Source organism: Jaculus jaculus, chromosome 2 (assembly GCF_020740685.1).
Source record: "Jaculus jaculus isolate mJacJac1 chromosome 2, mJacJac1.mat.Y.cur, whole genome shotgun sequence".
In the NCBI taxonomy this organism is placed as follows: domain Eukaryota; kingdom Metazoa; phylum Chordata; class Mammalia; order Rodentia; family Dipodidae; genus Jaculus; species Jaculus jaculus.
This window is the reverse complement of record NC_059103.1, coordinates 93,944,365-93,968,100: the sequence shown is the minus strand read 5'-3', so window position 1 is coordinate 93,968,100 and position 23,736 is coordinate 93,944,365. Positions and strand designations below refer to the sequence as shown.

At 43.9% G+C, this 23,736-nt stretch overlaps 1 protein-coding gene across 1 annotated transcript in view; it reads left to right on the top strand.

The window, feature by feature from the left end:
* Nucleotides 1-23,736, top strand: part of LOC123458673 (CAP-Gly domain-containing linker protein 2-like) — a 116,195-nt gene that overhangs the window by 89,035 nt on the left and 3,424 nt on the right.

The following is a 23,736-nucleotide window of genomic DNA, read 5'->3' as shown; positions in this document are numbered from 1 at the left end:
GCCACATGAAATTACGATGGTTTTGTATAGCAAAGGACACTGTGAATAGAGCAAAGAGACAACCTACAGAATAGGAGAAAATCTTTGCCAGCTATATATCTGACAGAAGATTAATAGCCAGGATATACAAAGAACTCAAAAAACGAAATAAGCCAGGCGTGTTGGCACATGCCTTTAATCTCAGTACTTGGGAGGCAGAGGTAGGAGGATCACCATGAGTTAGAAGCCACCCTGAGACTACATAGTGAATTCCAGGTCAGTCTGGGCTAGAGCAAGACCCCACCTTGAAATACCAAAATCAAACAAACAAAACCCCTAAATAATAAGAAATCAAACAATCCAATTAAAAATGGGCTTTGGGGGCTGGAGAGATGGCTTAGCGATTAAGGTATTTACCTGCAAAGCCAAAGGATACTGGTTCAATTCCCCAGGACCCACATAAACCAGATGCACAAGAGGGCCCATGCATCTGGAGTTGGTTTTCAGTGGCTGGATGCCCTGGTGCACCCATTCTATCTTTCTCTCTCTCCCCTCTTTCTCTCAAAATAAATAAATAAGTAACATATTTTTTAAAAAATTAAAATGGGGGCTGGAGAGATGGCTTAGCGGTTAAATGCTTGCCTGCGAAGCCTAAGGAACCCAGTTCGAGGCTCGGTTCCCCAGGTCCCACGTTAGCCAGATGCACAAGGGGGTGCACGCGTCTGGAGTTCATTTGCAGAGGCTGGAAGCCCTGGCGCGCCCATTCTCTCTCTCTCCCTCTATCTGTCCTTCTCTCTGTGTCTGTCACTCTCAAATAAATAAATAAAAATTTAAAAAAAAAAAAACTTGTTAAAAAAAAAATTAAAATGGGCTTTGGAGAGCAGGACATTGTTGGAGCACACCTTTAATCCCAACACTCGGGAGGCAGAGGTAAGAGGATGGCCATGACATATTTGTTTTAACTCCAGGTTAGGCTGGGATAGAGTGAAACCCTACCTTAAAAAAAATGGGGCTTTGGAAGTAAATAGAGAGTTCTCAAAGGAAGAAATACAGATGGCCTATTACCATCTAAAAAAAAAGTCCTACATCCTTAGCCATCATGGAAATGGAAATTAAAGTTACTTTGAGATTCCATCTCACTCCTGTCAGAATGGCTACCATCATGGAAACAAATGAGGCGGGCATGGTGGCACGTGCCTGTAGTCCCAGCTACCCTGGAGGCTGAGGCAGGAGGACCAGGAGTTGGGGGCTGTAGTGAGCTATGAGGATCGAGTGCCCACACTAAGTTCAGTGTGACTGTGGTGACGTCCTGGGAGCAGGGGACCACCAGGATGACTAAGGAGGGGGTGCCAGCCCAGGTTGGAAATGGAGCAGGTCAAAACTCCTGTGTTGATCAGGAATGGGATGGCGCCTGTGACTAGCCGCTGCACTCCAGCCTGGGCAACATAGCGAGACATTGCCTTTAAAAAGGATAAAAGAAAGAAAGAAAGAAAATGACCATAAATGCTGTCAAGGTTGCAGAAAAAGAGGAACCCTTCTACACTGTTGGTGGGAATGAAATCTCATCCAGCCATTGTGGAAATCAGTGTGAAAGTTCCCGAGACAGCTAAAAATAGATCTACCACATGACCCAGCTCTCCTAGGCACATATCCTAAGGACTCATCTCACTACCTTAGAGATAGTTGCTCAGCCATGTTTATTGCCGCTCTGTTCACAATACTGAGAAATGGAACCAACCAAGATGTCCCTCAGCTGACAAGTGGATAATGAAGATGTGGTACATTTATACAATGGAGTTGTACTCGGCAGTAAAGAAAAACAAAATTATTAAATGTGCAGGGAGATGGATGGACCTGGAAAGGATTATACTTGGTGAGGTGATCCAGGCCCAGAAAGCCAAACATTACATGTTCTCTCTCATATGTGGATCCTAGCTACAAATGTTGGGACTTGCATGTAAGTCGTAATAAAACTTGGTAGCAGAGGTCAGTAAGCTAGAAACGGGCTATAAGGGAGGGAGGAGGGGAGGACTTACGTGGATGGCATTGCATATGTGTAAGTAGAAGAACAGATTACTGGGGATGGGAAGGCCTAAGTGAGGTCAGGGGAAGAGACTGAGTAAAGGAAAGGTGGGGAAGGGTTAATCAAAATTTAAGAGGGTATGAAGAAGCCATATGTAAACCTACTTGTTTGGACAGTAGCACAAGCAGAAGCCATAGAATGTTACTAGAAAATTTTCAGTGCTAGGTATAGGATACCTTTTAGTCAGTTGCTGGCCAGGGAGATCCAAATACTTCCCCCCACCCCAAATTACAGGCCATTGCCAAGGCCCTTGGTTTCATACCAGGCAGAGATGATGAGACCCTATTGCTGAAGACTCCACATACTTGGGCTGCAAGGTCACTGAGAAATCCTGCTGGAACTGAGCTGAAAACCTCTTCCATGTAGACCAGCTGACAGAAAGCTGGAAAAAGCTATGCTGCATGCAGCTCCATGGAGAGAGAGAAGCCATCAGTGGAGATAAACAACAGTGGACACTGCAAACCTTAAGTTTGGCCAGCCAGGACAAATGAGCCAATGAGTGCAATAGTGGCATGTCTATTATGGGGGGAACCAACTGCCCTTTAACTGGACTGGAGGCCCACTCCACGGGAGGGAATGTATGCATGATACTGAAAACCTATGACGGGAGATCATGAGCCCTAGGGTTGTAATGCCTGTTGATATTTGGCTAAATGCATATATTATGCTCACCAAACTGCTTATTTATTTATTTGTACAATAAACCATGATACTTCCTCCCCCACCCACTTTCCCTTTTGCAACTCTACTCTCGATCATATCCCCTCCCTCTCTCAACTAGTCTCTCTTTTATTTTGCTGTCATCATCTTTTCCTCCTATTATGAGGGTCTTGAGTAGGTAGTGCCAGGCATTGTGAGGTCATGGATATCCAGGCCATTTTGTGTCTGGACGATTGGATTGTAAGGATCCCTCCCCTCCCCTTTGGCTCTTACATTCTTTCCGCCACCTCTTCCACACTGGACCCTGAGCCTTGGAAGGTGTGATAGAGATATCGCAGTGCTGAGCACTCCTTTGTCTCTTCTCAGCACTGTGGTGCCTTCTGAGTCATCCCAGAAGTCACCGTCATCGGAAAAGGGAAGGTTCTCTAACCAAAAGTGAAGGTAGCATTATTATATGGGTATGAACATTAAGAGAAGTAAATACTACTTGAGTAGGCACTACCTACTCAAGACCCTCATAATAGGAGGAAAAGATGACGACAGCAAAATAAAAGAGAGACTAGTTGAGAGAGGGAGGGGATATGATCGAGAGTGGAGTTGCAAAGGGGAAAGTGGGTGGGGGAGGAATTATCATGGTTTATTGTACAAATAAATAAATAAGAACAAAAGTTGAATAAAAAGAACAACAGCAGAGTGAGATATATACAGAGAAACCCTGCTTCACAGGAGGTGGCCTGGGCCTGGGGGAGGGGAACGCAAGGGAGGCCTCTGAAAAAGCAGAGTGACTCCATCACAGGCAAGTGTGATGGGCTTTCTGGTGCCGCCCACAAGCAGAGGGACTCGGGCGATCATGCCACAGAAGCAGAAAAAAAGCAAACGAAGAGAAGCAGGAACCCAAGTAGTTTTGTGGCTTCGCATCCAACACGCTCCCCCCCCTCAACCCCCACCCCCGCCGCCACCGTGGCTGGCCTCTCCTCCCGTGCCACACACTGATGGTTCCCTTTGCCCTGAGCCTGCAGAAGGTCCCTTTTGTGCTTTCCTCCCCTCTTATAGCTTCTCTACCCCTCAGCTACTCCTGGGGATAATGGGGTTACCTCTTCCCAGTGCTTTTTATTCCTGTGGGGCACACCCCAATGTATTAAAAGTAGCTTTGTGGAGAGCCGGGCATGGTGGCGTACACCTTTAATCCCAGCACTCAGGAGGCAAAGGTAGGAGGATCGCCATGAGTTCGAGGCCACCCTGAGACTCCATAGTGAATTCCAGGTCAGCCTGGGCTAGAGAAAACCCTACCTCGAAAAACCAAAAAACAAACAAACAAAAAGTAGCTTTGTGGTGCTGGAGAGATGGGTTAGTAATTAAGGTGTTTGCTTGCAAAGCCAAAGGACCTCGGTTTGATTCCCCAGGACCCACATAAGCCAGATGCACAAGGTGGTGCATGCATCTGGAGTTCGTTTGCAGTGGCTGGAAGCCCTGGTGTGCCCATTCTCTCTCTGTCTCCATCTCTGTCTCTTTGCCTCTTTTCCTCTCTCAAATATTTAAATAAAAATAAAAAATTAAATGCCTTGTAAAAAAAAATGAGGAGCTGGAGGGATGGCTTAGCGGTTAACGTGTTTGCCTACAAAGCCAAAGGATCCAGGTTTGATTCCACAGGACCAACGTAAGCCACATTCACAAGGGGGCGCACACGTCTGGAGCTCGTTTGCAGTGGCTGGAGGCCCTGGCGCGCCCGTTGTCTCTGTCTGTCTGCCTCTCTCTGTCTCTGAGTCTCTCAAATAAATGAATAAAACTTAAAAAAAAGAAAGAAATGAAGTTAATATATTGTAAAAAATGAGGTAGGAAGATGAACACTGACCTAAAATTTGTGCTCTGTCCTCCACATGCGTGACTACACTCTTTCATACAGATACGTGCACTCATATGGACACACACACACACACACACACACACACACACACACACACCAGAAAAGGGCCTGGGGACACGGCTCAGTGGGCAAAGGGCTTGCCACAAGGACCTGAGGTTGATTCTCAGAAACCGTATAAAATGCCTGGCACGTGGCAGGTGCCTATAATCCAGTGCTGGAGGGGCGGAGATAGGAGGATACCTGGGACTTGCTGGCTGACCAGTCTAGCTCAGCCAGCAAGCTCTGGGTTCAGTTAGAGAACCTGTCTCAATAAGTAAATAAATAAATAAGGTCAAATGCTACTCTCACTTAAAAAAAAAATTTTTAATGTTTTTCAAGGGAGGGTTTGGCTCTGGCTCAGGCTGACCTGGAATTAACTATGTAGTCTCAGGGTGGCCTCGAACTCATGGCGATCCTCCTACCTCTGCCTTCGGAGTGCTGGGATTAAAGGCGTGCACCACCACATCCGGCTACTCTCACTTTTGGTAGAGAATCTTCTTTTCAGATGGCAGTGACCTTGGGATAACTCAGAAGGCATCATGGTGCTGGAAAGAAGTGACCACAGTGCTCAGTACTGCAATATCTCTATCAAACCCTCCAAGGTTCAGGGTCTATTGCGGAAGAGGTGGCAGAAAGAATGTAAGAGCCAAAGGAAGGGTAGGACTCCTTACAACATGCTCCTCCAGACACAAAATGGCCTGGATATCCATGACCTCACAGGGCCTGACACTACCTACACAAGACCATCATAGTAGGAGGAAATGATCATGACATCAAAATAAAAGAAAGACTGATTGAGATGGGGAGGGGATATGATGGAGAATGGAGTTTCAAAGCGGAAAATGGGGGGAGAGAGGGTATTACCATGGGATATTTTTTATAATCATGGAAGTTGTTAATAAAAAAATTGAAGAAAAAAAAAAGGTTGAAGTAAAGCATGGTGGTGCATGCATTTGATCCCAGCACTTGGGAGGCAGAGGTAGGAGGATCATCTTGAGTTCGAGGCCAGCCTGATACCACATAGTGAATTTGAGGTCAGCCTGGGCTAGAGCAAAACACTCTCTTGAAAAACCAAAATAAATAAATAATAAAAATGAAAAATAAAACAATAAAGCCAGGCGTGGTGGCGCACGCCTTTAATCCCAGCACTCAGGAGGCAGAGGCAGGAGGATCGCCATGAGTTCAAGGCCACCCTGAGACTACATAGTGAATTCCAGGTCAGCCTGGGTTAGAGTGAGACCCTACCTCAAAAACAAACAAAAAAAAATTAAAAATTAAAAACTAAAAATAAAACAACAATATTGTGGTCTACTTCTGGTAACAATTTTAGTTTTCTGACATTGTACCTAATTTCCTAACTTGTTTTCTCTCTCTCTCTTTTATTTATTTATTTTTTTTATTCTTCAGGGTAGGGTCTCCCTCTAGCCCAGGCTGAGCTGGAATTCACTATCTAGTCTCAGTGTAGCCTCAAACTCATAGTAATCCTACCTCTGTCTCCCAAACGCTGGAATTAAAGATGTGTGCCACCACACCTGGCCTGGCCTGGCCTGGCCTGGTAGTTGTTTTTCTTGAGACAGGGCCTTACTCTATAGCCTAAGCTGACCTCAAACTTTTGGCAATCCTCCTGACTCATCCACCCTAGGGCCGTGACTACAGGCATGAGCCACCATGTCAAGGCTGTGGAAGGTTTTGTGTGTGTGTGGATTTCGAGGTAGGGTTTTACTCTAACCCAAGATGACCTGGAATTCTCTATGTAGTCTCAAGGTGGCCTCAAACTCACATGCTGATCCTCCTGCCTCTGCCCCCCAAGTGCTGGGATTAAAGGCGTGCGCCACCACGCTAGGCTGTGGAAGTGTTTTTAAGTTTCATGTTCCTAAATTAATTTTATGATCTTAACTATCAAGATTTTAAGCAACAGTAAATTTATTCCAAAATGTTTTGTATTTTGTTTTGGGTTATTCAAGTAGTGGCGTCAGGACAATCAGCTGTCCATATGGAGAAAGAATCAAAATAGAGTCCCACCTCCCACAGAAGCAAAAATCAACTCCACATGAATTAAATAACCATGTGTGAAAAGTAAAGTTGTAAAACTTTCAAAACAAAATACAGGGAAATATAACTAACTTAAGGATAAAACAACAGCAGCTTAAATACTTTTATTTACTTATTTATTTGTGAGAGAGAATGTATGGGTGCACCAGAGCCTTCTGCCACTGCACACAGCCTCCGAAAAAAAAGCTACCACTTTGTCTGGCTCTATGTGCATACTGGGGAATCGAACCTGGATCTGTAGGCGTTGCAGGCGTCTTTAAACCACTGAGCCATCTCCCCTAGCACATCAACAGTGGTTTAAATAAACTTCCACTGTGATTATTTCTCTTGGATAAAATTAGCCCACAAGTAGGAAAACTATCAAACCCAAACCAAGAAACTGTTAAAACTGATGAACATGGACATCAAGACATGAGACATCAAGAATGAGGTCTTGAGCCCAGCGCAGTGGCAAATGCCTTTAATCCCAGCACTCAGGAAGCAGAGACAGGAGGATTACCTTGAGTTCAAAGCTAAAATGAGACCACATAGTGAATCCCAAGTCAGCCTGTGTTAGAATGACACCCTACCTCCAAAAAATAAAAAATAAAATGAGGTCTCAAGAAAAAAAAAAAAAAAACAGGCCAGGAATGGTGGTGCACGCTTTTAATCCCAACAATCTGGAGGCAGAGGTAGGAGGATCACCGTGAGTTCTAAGCCACCCTGAGACTACATAGTTAATTCCAGGTTAGCCTGGGCTAGTGCAAGACCGTACCTCGAAAAAACAAAACAAAAACAAAAACAGAACAGAGGTGTTGGGAACATGGTTTGGCAGTGAAAGGCTCTTGCTTTTTATTTTTTAAATATTTTTATTTATTTATTTATATGCTGGAGAGAGAGGGAGATACCAAGACAGAATAGGCATGACAGGGCCTTCAGCCACTGCAAATGAACCCCAGATGCAAGTGCCACCTTGTGCATCTGGCTTATGTGGGTCCTGGGGAATCGAACCTGGATCCTTAGGCTTCATAGGCAAGCACCTTAACAGCTAAGCTATCTCTGCAGCCCAGGCTCTTGCTTTTGAGCCTGCCATCTCAGGTTCAGTTCCCTAGTAGGAACAAAAAGCCAGATGCACAAAGTGTTGCATGTGTCTAGAGTTTGTTTGCAGCAGCAACAGCCCCTGGTATGCCATAAAAATAAAACAACTGTTTTGTTGTTGTTGTTGTTTATTTTTCCAAGGTAGGGTCTCACTATAGCCCAGGTTGACCTGGAATTCTTTCTATAGTCCTACGCTGGCCTTGAACTCACAGCAATCCTCTAAAGGGCTAGGGTTAAAGGCATGTCCCACCACACCAGCTTTACTTTTTTTTTTTTTTTTTTTTGAGGTAGGGTCTCACTCTAGCCCAGGCTGAACTAGAATTCACTATGCAGTCTCAGGGTGGCCTCGAACTCATGGCAATACTTCTACCTCTGCCTCCCAAATGCTGGGATTAAAGGTGTGAGATACCCCCACCCAGTTGACTTTGCTTTACTTTATTTTATTTATTTGAGAGAGAGAGAGAATGGGTGCACCAGGACCTCTAGCCACTACAAATGAACTCCAGGCACCTGCACCACCATGTGCATCTGGTTTACATGGAACCTGGAGAAAGAATTGAACCAGGGTCCTTAGGCTTCTCAGGCATGCACCTTAATTACTAAGCCATCTCTCTAGCCCATGCCTCTTTTTTTTTTTTTAATAAAGAGCAGAGAAATAACTTCATAGGGAATGTTTCTTTGTTTTTTTTCTAGGTAGGTTCTTACTCTAGCCCAGGCTGACCTGGAATTCACTCTGTATCCTCAGGATGGCCTTGAACTCACAGTGATCATCTCACCTCTACTTCCCGAGTGCAGGCAAGTGTCTTAACCCCTGACCCATGTCTCTAGCCCTGGAATTCACTATGTAGTCTCAGGGTGGCCTTGAACTCATGGCAATCCTCTACCTCTGCCTCCCCAGTGCTGGGATTAAAGGCATGCGGCACCACGCCCAGCAAATGTTGCTTTTTGTTTTATGTGTTTTTTTTAACTTTTATTTTATTTGTTGAGAGAGAGAGAGAAAGAGGTAGACAGAGAGAGAATGGGCACGCCAGAACCTTCAGCTGCTGCAAATGAACTCCAAATGCATGCGCCAACTTGTGTAGCTGGATTACATGGGTCTTGGGGAATTGAACCTGGGTCCTTTAGCTTCATAGGCAAGCGCCTTAACTGCTAAGCCATCTCTCCAGCCCAAATGTTTTAAATAAGACATAACAAAAAATAAGCAAATAAATAAATAAATAACGCATAACAGACAAAAGTGAGGGGCTAGAGAGATGACTCAGCAGTAAAGGTGCTTGCTTATAAAGTGCACCTGGGTTCAATTCTCCAGTACCTATGGAAAGCCAGATGCATAAAAGGGCACATCTGGAGATATCTGCAGTGGCTAGAGGCCCTGGTGCATCCATTCTCTCCCTTCCTCCCTCATTCTCTCTCTCTCTCTTTTGTTTGTGTGTTTGTAATAAATTAACACTTCTTTTTTTTTTTTTTTTGTTTTTCAAGGTAGCATCTCACTCTAGCCCAGGCTGACCTGGAATTCACTATGTAGTCTCAGGGTGGCCTTGTACTAACGGCGATCCTCCTACCTCTGCCTCTCAAGTGCTGAAATTAAAAACTCGCGCCACCACACCTGGCTAAATTAACACTTTAAAAAAAAAAAGGCATAAAAGTGATGCACACTTTCATCCCAGCACTGGAGAGGCTGAGGGAGGAGGATCACTATGGGTTTGAGGCCAGCCTAGAGCTACAGAGTGAGTTCCAGATCAGCCTGAGAACCTGCCTCGAAGAAGCAAACAAAAAAACACAAACGAGGAGAGATGGCTCAGTGGTTAAGGCATTTACCTGCAAAGCCAAAGGACCCAGGTTCGATTCCCCAGGAACCAGGTAAAGGCAGATGCACAAGGGGGCATACGTCTGTGATTCCAGGATGGGAGGCTGACTCAGGAGATTCTGAATCTCTCAGGCCACTGACTGGCATTCTTTGAGATTTGTCTCAAAGATGAAAGCTATACACCTCAAAATTGTTCTCTGACCTTGTGCCTGTTCCGACCCCACACACAATTAAATAAATACATAGTGGGCTGGAGAGATGGCTTAACAGTTAAGGTGCTTGCCTGTGAAGCCTAAGGACCCCGGTTCAACTCCCCAGGACCCACCTAAGCCAGATGCACCAGGTGGCACATGCATCTGGAGTTCGTTTGTAGTGGCTGGAGACCCTGGCAGGCCCATTCTCTCTCTCTCTCTACCTGCTTATTTCTGTATCTCTCTCTCTCAAATAAGTAAATACAAATAAATCTTTAAAATTAAAATAAAATAGGAGAGATGGCTTAGCGGTTAAGCACTTGCCTGTGAAGCCTAAGGACCCCGGTTCAAGACTTGATTCCCCAGGACCCACGTAAGCCAGATGTACAAGGTGGCGCGTGCATCTGGAGTTCGTTTGCAGTGGCTAGAGGCCCTGGCACGCCCATTTTCTCTCTCTCTCTCTCAAATAAATAAATAATAATAAACAAAAATAAATAAAATAGAGCTGGGTGTGGTGGTGTACACCTTTAATCCCAGCAGTGGGGAGGCAGAGGTAGGAGCATCTTCGTGAGTTGGAGGCCACCCTCAGACTACATAGTGAATCCCAGGTCAGCCTGGCCCAGAGACCCTATCTCAAAAAACTAAAAATAAATAAATAGTTAATTTGTTAATTAAATCAAGTTAAAAATAAATACTTAGTGTTGCTCGCATGAGTATAAGTAGGGGACAGTATTTACCTGAGCACAGGCAATTCACCAGTGGCCACACCACTGAAGCAAATGTCGCCCACCCCCAGCAAGCATTAAGAGGCAATAGCTACTCTGGGAGAGGTGGGGTGGGGGAGGCTTCACGAGTACCTGCCCCATCCAGGATAGAAATTTTTTTAAAATTTATTTGACAGAGAAAAGCCAGGTGTGGTGGCGCATGCCTTTACTCCCAGCACTTGGGGGGCAGAGGTAGGAGGATCGCTGTGAGTTTGAGGCCACCCTGACACTCCTTAGTGAATTCCAGGTCAGCCTGGATGACAGTGAGACCCTACCTCAAAAAAAAAAAAATTTTATTTGACAGAGAGAGAGAGAGAATGGGCATGCCAGGGCCTCTTGCAATTACAAACCCCAGATGCATGAACCATTTGGTACATCTGACTTTACGTGGGTGCCAGAGACTAGAACCAGGGATACCAGGCTTTGCAAGCAAGCAAGTGTCTTTACCTAATGAGCCATCTTTCCAGCTCCCTGATGGGCTATGGACAGCCCTATCTTACATGGGTGTTGTGCAGACAACCGCGGCTGCTGCAAGGTCATGAATACAAAGGCCATGTCATGTCCCAAGAGGGCATTCCACAGCCCTCCCCCATCCCCCAGTCCTTACATTCCTTCTGACCCCCTGTTCCACATCACGTGAGATGGGTCTGGTGTAATTCCACCACAGAAGCCTTGAACTACCAGGGGGTAAATCCCTCCTGCTGTGGGCCTCAGTCTCTTCCTCTGTCAAATGGGTGCTTCCATACCTTCATGCCCTTACAAAGCAGTTGGAGCAGACCTTGTGCAATCTCTGGCTCCCAGAACTGGGCAAAACTTCTTAGCAATCCATGACACAGACATCCTCCTCTGCCCTGTTCATTCACAACGTGAAACAGAGGCCCAGAGAAGCAAAGAGACCACACAAGAGCCCTCAGTCACTTCAACAAGTGCCTGCCTGTGGCAGACCCACAAAACAAAGGGGCCGTTTTCCTCTCTTTTGGAGCCGGTTCTGCCTGGGAGTGAGGGGCCCCACTGGAGTAAGGGGTGGGGGGCTGTCTTCTTTGGCACCTTGGAGATGTTAATTGGGGGAAATTATGCAAAGGAGCCCAGACTGGAGACACTCATTTGCATGTTAACAAGGTGGCTATATTAAAAATAGCAGGAGGAAGGAGTTAAATTTGGGATTGAAGGGAGCGAGTATGCTAGACTTTTCGCTAGAAGACCTGGGCTCCTGGAACCTGAAATACGGGCATGACCTGGCCCAAGATATGAGAAGGACCCTGACTATCATAGCCGGGGCCCCTCACCCTCCATCTCTGTGGCAATTCTGCCCTCTCTAGGCCCTGGAGTGCAACCCGATCACATACTGGAGAAAGTGATGATCTTAAAAATTCAGATTCATGGGCTGGAGAGATGGCTTAGTGGCTAAGGCACTTACCTACAAAACCAAAGGACCTAAGTTCAATTCCACAGGACTGATGCCAGATGTACAAGGTGGCACATGCATCTGGAGTTTGCAGTGGCTAGAGGCCCTGGCATGCCCATTCTTTATATCTGCCTCCCTCTGTCTCTCAAATAAGTAAATAATTTAAAAAAATAAGATTTGGGGGCTGGAGAGATGGGTTAGTGGTTAAGCGCTTGCCTATGAAGCCTAAGGACCCCGGTTGGAGGCTCGATTCTCCAGGACCCACGTTAGCCAGATGCACAAGGGGTGCACACGTTTGGAGTTCGTTTGCAGTGGCTGGAGGCTCTGTCGTGCCCATTCTCTCTCTCTCTCATTCTGCCTCTTTCTCTCTCTGTCTGTCACTCTCCAAACAAAAAAAATTAAAAAAAAAAAAAAAGATTTGGGGCTATGGAGAGGGCTCAGTGGTTAAAGGTGCTTGTTTGCAAAGCCTGATGGCCTGGGTTTGATTCCCCATCACCCCTGTAAAGCCAGACACACAAAGTGACCTATGCATTTGGAGTTCATTTGCAGTGGTAGGGGGGACCTGATACACACATTCTCTCTCACCTTTCTCCTCCCTCCCTCCCTCTCTCTCTCTCTCTCAAATAAATAAATAAATAAATAAATATTTTTTTTAACAAGCTGAGAAGTCAGGGGTGGTGGCGTATGCTTTTAGTCCCAGCACTTGGGAGGCAGAGGTAGGAGGATTACCATCAGTTCAAGGCCACCCTGAGACTCATAGTGAATTGTAGGTCAGAGTGGGATAGAGCAAGACTCTATCTCAAAAACAAAACAAAACAAAACACAAAAAGGGCTAGAGAGATGGCTTAGTAGTTAAGGCACTTGTCTTCAAAGCCAAAGGACTGCCTTCCAAATGTTTGAATTAAAGGTGTTTTTTTTTTTAAATATTTTATTCGTATTCACTTATTTGAGAGAGGGAAAGAGGCTGAGTGAGAGGGAGGAATGGGTACGCTCCAGACGCATGCACCACCCTATGCACCTGGCTTATGTGGGTCCTGGGGAATCAAACTGAGGTCCTTTGGCTTTGAAGGCAAGTGCCTTAACTACTAAGCCATCTCTCAAATCTCTCAAGCCCATGTTGTTCTCTCTCTCTCTTTTTTTTTTTTTTTTTTTTTTTTTTGGTTTTTTAAGGTAGGGTCTCACTGTAGCCCAGGCTAGAATTCACTATGTAATCTCAGGGTGGCCTTGAACTCACAGCCATCCTCCTACCTCTGCCTCCCGAGTACTGGGATTAAAGGTGAAAATTTATTTATTTGAGAAAGATAAAAAGAGAGTGAGTATAGGAGTGCTAGGGCCTTCATCCACTGCAAATTAACTCTAGATGCATGCTTGATTTTGTGCCTCTGGCTTTACATGGGCACTGGGGAATCAAACCCGAGCCATCAGGCTTTGTAAATAAGTGCCTTTAACTGCTGAGTCATCTCTCCAGCACTGTTTTTGGTTATTAACTTATTTATGAGAGTAAGAGAGAATGGGTGCACCAGGGCCTATAGCTGCTACAGATAAACTCCAGACACATGCACCACTTTGTGCGTCTGGCTTTACGTGGGTACTTGGGAATCAAACCTGAGTCCTTTGGTTTTGCTGGCAGATGCCTTAACCACTAAGCCATCTATCCAGCCCCCATTTAAAAAAATATTTTATTTATTTATTTGACAGAGAAAGAGGGAGAGAGAGAGAATGGGCACGCCACGGCCTCCAGCCACTGCAAACGAACTCCAGATGCGTGTGTCCCCTTGTGCATCTGGCTAACATGGGTCCTAGGGAATTGAACCTGGGTCCTCTGGCTTTGCAGGCAAGAGCTTTAACTGTTAAGCCCCTCGAGCCCTCTGTTTTTGTTTTTTCGAGAGGTGTGTCATGTAGCTCAGGCTGGCCTCAAATTTGCTATATGGCCGAGGATAGTCCTGAACTCCTGATCTTCCTTGACTCCACCTCCCGAGTGCTGGGATTACAGGTGTGCACCACCACACCCACTCTATACAGGGCTGGAAACCAGAGCTTCTGGAATGCTAGACAAGTGCTCTGACCATTAAGCTACATCCCTGGCCTCTGGTTGTTCTGACTTAATGCTGTCTCCATGCATCAGATGGGATAGTTCCTGAATCAGGCAGTAGCTGCTGGGGTGGAGAGGAGGACACGGAGTTATCACCTCAGCCCTGCACAGAGCTAGCTCCCGGAGGATGATGGAGAATGTTCTCGGGTGTGCAAGGACCAGTGACTATAGATCCTCAGTGTTCTGGCCAGGTGTCGCGACCACCTCGACCAGCAAGAATGACGCGACCCGAGAGCTCTTCTTTAAGCAGTTTATTCAGGAACCTTGAACAATTTTCTGACCCCGGGGAGAGGCGACCCACAAGCTAAGTAGTCCTGCGCTAGCCAACCCTAGTGAGCCACGTGGCCCATGCAGATAGGTCCACGATTAAGGAAGCAGAATTAGTTAAGCAGCCTCAGCCAAATAAGGACTTGTTTATCCCAGAGAGCGCTCGCTCTCGGGCTAGCGGAAGGCGGAAGCCGACGCCATCTTTAGGGCGCGGCACATCGCAGCTCTCTACAGTTCCCCCTTTTTGTTTTAAACGAAACAGGTGAGAGTAGAGGTCTGAGCTCTGTAGTGAAATCCAGTACCGATTTTTCCAGAGGCAGGAGTAAGGATGGATATTACGGGGAAAGGATGGTACTAACCCGCTTTCTCTCAGACATGCTCTCCTCTAGGCTGCTAACTGCAGGCGGCATACCTAGAGTGCAGTGCTTTGCCTCGCAACCTGAACGTGCTGAGTGTTCTAGCTCTTCATGACAGCAAGCCATGCATAAGGGGACTGTCCTGCCTCAATGGCTGTAAAGGCCTGAATAATCATAGCCGCATTCCTTTGCTGTGTGACCCTCATCTTGCATAGACACCACAGGCCCACCAAGAAGGCCAGCACCAGGAGACCAGCTAGCGGAAGGATCTTCATGTTGGACTTTTCTGGTCAGTCTCTCAGGCACCCACACTGGATCCTGACGATCCTGCGGAAAAACACAAACAGACCCTCTCGTCCACGTCAATACAGGATCAGGGCCATGCCACATTCCCATGAGCACATCTTTCCATTTAACATATTAGGGTACTTTTCTTCACTTTTAAATTCTTTGACAAAAGCAGCTCCTGAAGAGCCAAAAAAATTGGGTGCGAATGAGAAGCGCCATAGTTACTTTTACCTTTAACTTTGCTCACTGGTCCACAGTGACTTTACTTTCGGTTCGCTATCACCGCGAACTCTTCTTCGCTCTCCTTTTATCTACAGAGTAGAGCACAAGTTGTCGCTTCCCCGCGATCTTTATTGTCCCACCTTACCTTAGGGAACTTACCAGCGCTGCCCTGACTGCAAAAAGTTCTGAGCCTCCTTCGAGAGAGAGGTTCCCCGTACGGGCCACCACTTGTCGCGACCACCTTGACCAGCAAGAATGACGCGACCCAAGAGCTCTTCTTTAAGCAGTTTATTCAGGAACCTTGAACCATCTTCTGACCCCGGGGAGAGGCGACCCACAAGCTAAGTAGTCCTGCGCTAGCCAACCCTAGTGAGCCACGTGGCCCATGCAGATAGGTCCACGATTAAGGAAGCAGAATTAGTTAAGCAGCCTCAGCCAAATAAGGACTTGTTTATCCCAGAGAGCGCTCGCTCTCGGGCTAGCGGAAGGCGGAAGCCGAAGTCATCTTTAGGGCGCGGCACATCGCAGCTCTCCACAGACCTTCTTTTTATAATATTTTTATTTTTATTTATTTATTTAAGAGCTAGAGAAGAAATGGGCATTCCAGGGCCTCCAGCCCTACTGCACATGAACTCCAGACACATACACCACCTTGTGTATCTAGATTACAGAGGACCTGGGGAATCAAGCTTGGGTCCTTTGGCTTTGCAGGCAAGTACCTTACACTAAGCCATCTCATTAGCCCCATAGCCCTCTCTCTTTTTGAGGTAGGATTTCACTCTAGTCCAGGCTGACCTGGAACTCACTATGTAGTCTCAGGGTGGCCTCAAACTCAACAGTGATCCTCCTACCTCTGCCTCCCAAGTGCTGGGATTAAAAGGCGTGTGCCACATACCCAGCCCATAGCCCATTTTTTAATTGGGTTGTTTGATTTCTTATTATTTCATTTTTTGAGTTCTTTGTATATTTTGGATATTAATCCCCTATCAGATGTACAGCTAGGAAAGATTTTATCTCATTCTGTAGGTTGCCTCTTTGCTCTGTTAAGTGTCCTTTGCCATACAAAAGCTTTGTAATTTCATGAGGTCCCAGTGGTTAGTCCATAGTTTTATTTCCTGAGCAATTGGGGTTATATTCAGAAAGCCTTTGCCACGACCAATATGTAGAAGGGTTTCCCTTATTTTTTCCTCTAGCAGTTTCAGAGTTTCCGGTCTGATATTAAAGTTTTTGATCCATTTTGACTTAATTCTTATGCATGGAGATAGATAAGGATCTATTTTCATCCTTCTACAGATGCATATCCAGTTTTCCCAACACCATTTGCTGAAGAGGCTGTCTTCTCTACAATAAGATTTTGTCAAAGATCAGGCAGACATAGCTACCTGTATTTATATCTGGGTCCTCTATTCTGTTCCATTGATCTACATGTCTGTTTTTGTGCCAGCTGGTTTTGTTACTATGGCCCTGTAATACAGGTTAAATTCAGGTATGGTGATACCACCAGCCTTATTTTGTTGCTCAAAACTGTTTTAGATATTTGAGGCTTTTTTGCTGCCAAATGAATTTAGGATTGTTTTTCTATTTCCATGAAGAATGCAATTAGAATTTTGATGGGGACTGCATTAAACATGTAGATTGCTTTTGGTGAGATTGCCATTTTCACAATATTGATTCTTCCAATCCAAGAACAAGGGATGTCTTTCCATTTCCTAGTGTCTTCTGTAATTTCTCACGTGAGTATTTTCTTTGTAGAGATCCTTCACTTCCTTGGTTAGGTTTATTCCAAGGTATTTTATTTTATTTTTCTTTGGTACAATTGTGAATGGGAGTGATTCTCTGATTTCATCCTCTGTGTGTTTGTTGTTAGCATATAGGAAGGCTACTGATTTCTGTGTGTTTATTTTGTATTCTGTATCCTGGCTATAAGTTTTTATCAGCTCTAACAGTTTGCTGGTAGAGTCTTTAGGGTCCTTTATGTTTAGAATCATATCATCTGCAAATAATAATAACTTGATCTCTTCCTTCCCAATTTACATACCTTTTATGTGTGCCTCTTGTCTTACTGCTATGGCTAAGGCTTCCAGAACTATATTAAATAATACTGGGGGCAGGGTGTGGTGGTGCACATCTTTAATCCCAGTACTCGGGAGCAGATGTAGGAGGATCACTGTGAGTTTAATTCCAGATTTGAGCTAGAGTGAGACCTTACCTCCAAAAATAAATAAATAAATAAATGTGGGGACAGTGGACACCCTTGTCTTGTTCCTTATTTTAATGGAAAAGCTTCACATTTTTCTCTATTTAGTATTATATTGGCTGTAGGCTTGTCATAAATAGCCTTTATTATTTTGAGATATGTTTCTTCTATTCCCAGTCTCTGTAGGATTTTTACCATGAAGTGATCTTGGATTTTGTCAAATGCTTTTTCTGCATCTAATGAGATGGTCATGTGATTTTTGCCCATCAGTCCATTTATATATTGTATTACATTTATGAATTTGTGTAATTTGAACCATCTCTTCCTCTCTAGGATAAAGCCTACTTGGTCAGGATGAATGATCTTTCTGATATATTCTTGTATTGTTTGCCAATATTTTGTTGAGAATTTTTGCATCTATGCTCATGAGGGGGATTTGTCTGTAGTTTTCTTTCTTTCTTTCTTTCTTTCTTTCTTTCTTTCTTTCTTTCTTTCTTTCTCTCTTTCTTTCTTTTGGTTCTATCTTTGTCTAGTTTGGGTATCAGGATGATGCTGGCTTTGTAGAAGGAGTTTGGTAGGATTCCTTCTTTTCTGTTTTATGGAAAAGTTTACGAAGCATTGGTGTTAGTTTTTTCATGAAGGTCTGGTAAAATTCAGCAATGAATCCATCTGGGCCTGGACTTTTTTTAGTTGGGAGATTTTTGATAACCACTTGGATCTCCAAACTTGTTATAGGTCTATTTAAGTGGTTAATGTCATCTTGATTTAGTTATGGTAGGTCATATAAATCAAGGAAATCATCCATTTCTTTTATATTTTCAAACTTGGTGGGGCATATGTTCTTATAGTATGTCTCTATGAATTTTTAAATTTCTCTGGTATCTGCTGTGATGGTGCCTTTTTTCATTTCTAATTATATTAACTTATGTCTCTTTCTTTTTTTCAGGTTTGCTAATGGTTTATCAATCTTGTATATTCTTTCAAAGAACCAATTCTGTTTCATTGATTCTTTGGATTGTGTTTTTGGTTTCAATTTCATTAATTTCTGCCCTAATCTTTATTGTACCTTCTCTTCCACTGTTTTTGGGTTTGCCTTGTTCTTCTTTTGCAAAGGCCTTATGGTGAAGCATTAAGTTGTGTACTTGCAATCTTTCTAATATCTTGAGATAGATGCTTAAAGATATAAATTTCCCTCTTAGGACTGCCTTCATCGTGTCCCAAAGGTTTCAGTATGTTGTGTTCTCATTATCATTTGACTCTATGAATTTTTTGATTTCCTTCTTGATTTCTTCATTGACCCATTCATCATTTAGTAGTGTATTGCTTAGTTTCCATGATTTTGTACATGCTCTATAGCTTTTCTTGCTATTGATTTGTAATTTGATTCCATTGCAATCAGATAGAATGCAAGGAATTATTTCAATTTTCCTGTATTTGTTAAGATTTGGTTTGTGACCTAATATATGGTGTATTTTAGAGACTGTTCCATGTGCTGCTGAAAACAATGTGTATTCTGCAGCATTTGGATGAAATGTCCTGTATATATCTGTTAGGTCCCTTTGTTCTATGACCTCATTTTTTTTTTTTTTTTTTTTTTTGCTGGGATGACCTGTCAATTGAGAGTGGGGTGTTAGAGTCACCCACCACAACTGTGTTTGGTGGTGTTATCTGTGACCCCAGTTCTAATAGTGTTTTTTGGATGAAATTGGGAGCCCCCATGTTAGGTGCATGTATGTTTAGAATTCTAATGTCCTCCTGTTGGAGTGTGCCTTTAATCAACATAAAGTGACCTTCCTTATCGTTCCTAACTAATGTTGTTGGTCTGAAGTCTACCCTGTCAGATATCAGGGTAGTGACCCCTGCTTGTTTTCTAGGCCCATTTATTTGAAACACCATTTTCCAATCTTTTACCCTAAGATTGTGTCTCTCTTTTGTAGAAAGGTGAGTTTCTTAGAGGCAATGAATTGAAGGATCTTGTTTTTTGTTGGTTTGTTTGTTTATGCTTTTCAAGGTAGGGTCTCACTCTAGTCTAGGCTGACCTGGAATTCACTATGCATTCTTAGGGTGAACTTGAACTCACGGTGATCCACCTACCTCTTCCTCCCAAATGCTGGGATTAAGGGCATACACCACCACACCCAGTTTGAATCCTGCTTTTTAACCCAGTCTGCAAACCTGTGTCTTTTGGTTGGGGCATTGAGGCTATTGATATTAAGAGTTATTATTGAAAGGTGTATATTTATTTTTGCCATTTTTCTTGTTCTGTAGTTCTTCCAGTTTTACCTTTGCTCTGTTGTATTAACTAGTTATGGTGGTTTGATTCAGGTGTCCCTCATAAACTTAGGGGTGCTGAATGCTAGGTTCCCAGCTGATGGAGATTTGGGAATTAATGTCTCCTGGAGGGAGTATATTGTTGGGGGTGGGCTTATGGGTGTCATAGCCAGTTTCCCCTTGCCAGTGTTTTGCACACTCTCCTGTTGCTATTATCCACCTTATGTTGGCCAGGGGGTGATGTCCACCCTCTGCTCATGCCATCATTTGCCCCTGCCATTGTGGAGCTTCCCCTCAAGCCTGTAACCCAAAATAAACCTCTTTCCCCCACAAGCTGCTCTTAGTTGGGTGATTTCTACCAGCAATGCGAACCTGACTGCAACACTAGTATTTGAGTATGGTCTGTTGTGTCCAGGTTCCCTATATGTGCTTTTCTTTCTCTTCAGCATGGAGGATCCTGTCAAGTATTTTGTTTTTTGTTTTTTTTTTTTTGTTTTTTTGTTTTTCGAGGCAGGGTCTCACCCTGGTCCAGGCTGACCTGGAATTAACTCTGTCATCTCAGGGTGGCCTTGAACTCAAGGCAATCCTCCTACCTCTGCCTCCCGAGTGCTGGGATTAAAGGTATGCGCCACCACGCCCGGCTCCTGTCAAGTATTTTGTATAGACTTGGTTTTGTCTTCAAATATTCCTTTAACCTGCTTTTGTTATGGAATGTCCTTATTTCTCCATCTATTTGAATGGATAGCTTTGCAGGATAAAGTAACCTTGTTTGACAGTTGTTATCTTTCAGCACTTGGAATACATCACTCCAAGCTCTTCTGGCTTCTAAAGTTTTGTTGAGTAAACTGCTGTTATCCTGATAGGCGTGCCTTTGTCTGTGACTTGATTTTTTCTAACTGCTGTCAATATATTTTCTTGTGTGTTTTGAAGTTTAATTACAATATGACGGTGAGAGATTCTTTCCTGATTTTTTCTGTTTGGCATTCTATAGCCTTCCTGTATCTGTATTGATATTGCTTTCCTTACATGGAGAATTTTTTTTTTTTCTATGATTTTGTTGAAAATACTTGTTATGCCTTTGGAGTGAATTGCTTCTCTTTCTACTATGCCCCAAATTCTTAGGTTTGATGTCTTCATAGTGTCCCAAATGTCCTGAAATTCCCATTCATACCTTCCTATTACTTTCTCTTTGTCTTTGTTGGCCTGTATTAGATCTGCCTCCTGGTCTTTTAGTTTATATATTCTGTTCTCTCCTTGATCCATTCTACTGGTGAGATTTTCTATAGTTTCTATTTGACTTACTCTATTTTTAATTTCTAGTATTTCTGATTGGCATTTCCTGTTATTTCTATTTCCTTACTCATGTTTTGTATTGACCTACTGATTTCATTAAGTTGGTTTCCTGTGTTTTATTAGGATTCCTTCAGGAGTTTGTTTTCTTCTTTGATTCCTTTGATTTCCACTTTGATTTCTTTGAACATAGATATAATCTTTTTTTTTTTTTTTTGAAATTTCTTCAGGCATTTCATCTAAAGCAGTCTCACTGGAGGTCATTTCGGATAGATTTATAATTATTGGTGGAATGTATTGTTTTGATTTTTTGTGTTTCTTGTATTATAATGTAGAGATTTTTGCATGTTGAGTTAATCTGATGGTTGGGTTTTCTAATTATCTGCATTGTTGTTAGTGGTGTAAATGCAACTTTATATATCTTCAGTATATGAGTGCCAGGTATAGGTCTTATACTCCAAGATAAACAGCAGAAGTGACCCAAGGTGTCAAGTTTGCCAGCTATTCAAGTTACTGTAGAAGACCGGGTGAAGAAAATTACTGGCAAATTCTAAAATTCAACTGAGCAATATAGTCATTAAATCAAAACCAGCACAGTGTAGTTATACAAGTATGGTGATTAAACTAAACAATAATCTAGTAAAGCCAAAGTCCCTGAGGGTGTGTGTTGCCCCACACCCTTAATCCTGTCAACCAGGAGGTTGAGACTTCTAGTCTGAAATGGCTTCCAAGTCAGCCTGGGGCCAGTCACCCCCTGCCCCCAGTAATGACAGAAGAAAAAGGCGAAGGCCCTAAAAAATCAGAAAACAGCAAAGGCAACAATAGCCAACAACAAAATTCAGCTTCTTTGAGAAGGGTAAAGGCAACCAGGAATATATCATTCAAATGTTATACATAACCTTTCCTGACATGGAAAGAGATTAGCCCTTCCAGTGCAGGCCTATGTATCTGGCTTTGCATAAGGAGGCCCTGTTACCTTTGGGGATGGTTTTAATCTCACCAATGGTGAGTGCCCACCTTGATTCCTCTTGGTGCCAGGGAGCCAGAGGTGAATGAATCTCCGGACACTGAGGGTTGGGGGATGGGACTGTGCAGGGCACCTGGAGTCATACTGGAGACGCTCAGCTGGTCCCATTTGTACCCTTCAGCAGCTGCCCAGCGGGTCTCAGGTGTCTTCCCTTTCCTGTTTCTTGCCTTTGTGAGGAGGCTGACGTGAGTGGAAAACCACCTCCCCTTGTTCCTGCTCTGTGTGCAGGCCCGGTGAACTTGCGGACCGGGGCTACGAGGACCTAGGCTGGATTCTGGCTGATCCCCTCCTTTCTTGATGATCTGGGTCTCTCCTGCTTCTCTGCTGCAGTTGATAACAGCTTATACACCTTCGCTTTTCAGTAGAAGAGCGTATTTTGCTGCGTTTCTGTTTCTTTCCCTAACTAGGCTGCTTTGGTGTGGCTGGTGTGCCACCATCTTACCCAAAAGTCCTGCCCTCCTTATTTCATGACATTGGTTTTTCTGTGTTCTCTTGGGATTCTTTCAGAAGTTTGTTTTCTTATTTGATTCCTTAATTTCTTTGAGCATAGGTATAGTCACTTATTTTTGAAATCTTTGTCAGGCAATCTAAAGCAATCTCACTGGCAGTTATTTCTGATGAATTTAGAAATTTTCATGAATTGCATTGTCTCAAGTGTTTGTGTTTCTTGTATGATAATAAGGTAGAGATATTTGGATCTTGGGTTAATTTGACGCTTGGGATTCCTAATTATCTGCAGTGTTCTTAGCCGCATAAATCCAACATTATGTATCTTCAGGGTAGGAGTTGAAAGTATCAGGTGTAGCGCTTATAATACAAGAGAAACAGCAGATGTGACCCTAGTTGTTGAGTTTGCCTACTGTTCAAGTATCCAAGTGGACTGGGTGGAGCAAATTACTGGTGAATTCAAAAATTCAACTGAACAATATTGACATTCAATCCAAACCTGCCCAGAGTGCTATCAGAATAGCTATCAGAATAAAATTGCAAAGTACACATGACAGGTGCTGGCTGAGCAGGCCCTGTCTCTTCAGAAACCTGTGTTGAGCACATTTTCATTACCCCCCACACCCCACACAAGGGAGAGGGGGAAGTATTTTCCATATTTAACAAGGAGAAAGAAAGGGAGAGATGGAGAAGAGTTAAAAGGACAGATACAGGATATGGGAATACCAGGTGCCCTAGCATACACGAGCGCCCCCTTGAGTCTCAGGCCTGCTTGCGTCCCGGCTGTTCAAACCTGGGTCCTGTGACTTGAGAGTTAATGGCTCTAACTGCTACACCACTTCCAGGTTCCTACGCCTCCCGCGGCTGGTTCCCTTTGCCCTGTCTACCTCCGGCTGGGCTTGAATTCTACCACCAGGTGACCTGCCATTCAGCATGTAGCTACTGTGTGGGTAAAATGTCATGTTCATCCTGTTGTTTTTTTTTTTAATTTTTTTTATTTCCTATATTCATGCTCTTATCTCTGTTGGCACAATAGGTGCCTGCCAAGACTTCCAGCTCCCTGTGTTTATGATACTCAACTGCTCTGATCATTGAAAACCAGAGAGTAAATGACAACTGTGCAAGATGAGTCAAAGGTTATAAACAGGCCTAAATATTTGTCCTTCAACAGGGATATCCTAGAAAGAAATATGTACGTGACTCCCATTTGACACAAAGACATTGCTATGATTTTCTAGAAAGTAAAGACATCATTCCAGTGCAATACCCAAGAACCTGTTTGGAGCACTGGAGACACTGGTGTGCAGTGTCGTGTACAATGTCACCATACAGTAGAGTCCTGCCTGCTCTTTTCCTTC